This window comes from Branchiostoma belcheri, unplaced genomic scaffold, assembly GCF_001625305.1.
Source record: "Branchiostoma belcheri isolate BF01 breed outbred unplaced genomic scaffold, Haploidv18h27 scaffold709, whole genome shotgun sequence".
Lineage (NCBI taxonomy): Eukaryota > Metazoa > Chordata > Leptocardii > Amphioxiformes > Branchiostomatidae > Branchiostoma > Branchiostoma belcheri.
In genome coordinates, this window is record NW_017804364.1 from 12226 (window position 1) to 12604 (window position 379).

The 379-nt window shown below is 36.9% G+C and overlaps 1 protein-coding gene across 1 annotated transcript in view; it reads left to right on the forward strand.

Annotated features, from left to right (window-relative positions):
* Positions 1-379, forward strand: part of LOC109484879 — a 4112-nt gene that overhangs the window by 2435 nt on the left and 1298 nt on the right. The window lies entirely within an intron of this gene.

Sequence of the window (379 nt, forward strand, 5' to 3'; positions counted from 1 at the left end):
GGATTGTAGGGGTGCCAGGAAGCAGGTTTCCGAAGATAATGATAGAACTATTTAAATAAATATGTTTGACCTGTTTTTTTGAAAGTACCAAGGTTTTTATTTTATCCCAAAAGCTAATTAGATTAGGGCATTCCCAAAACACATGAAGGTAGGTTTCTTCCTCAGACTGGCAGAATGAGCACAATGGATTTTCAATACATTTCCAAATATGTAAAAGTCTGTTTGTAGGTAAGAACTTGTGTAAGAGTCTATATTGAAAGAACCTAGCTGATGGGTCAATTGTACAGTATGTTGAGGAGGTATATGCCTGTTTCCAAGGGATGGGGGTGTCAAAGAGGTACAGCCATGATAATTGCACATTATGAGAAATATCTACAAG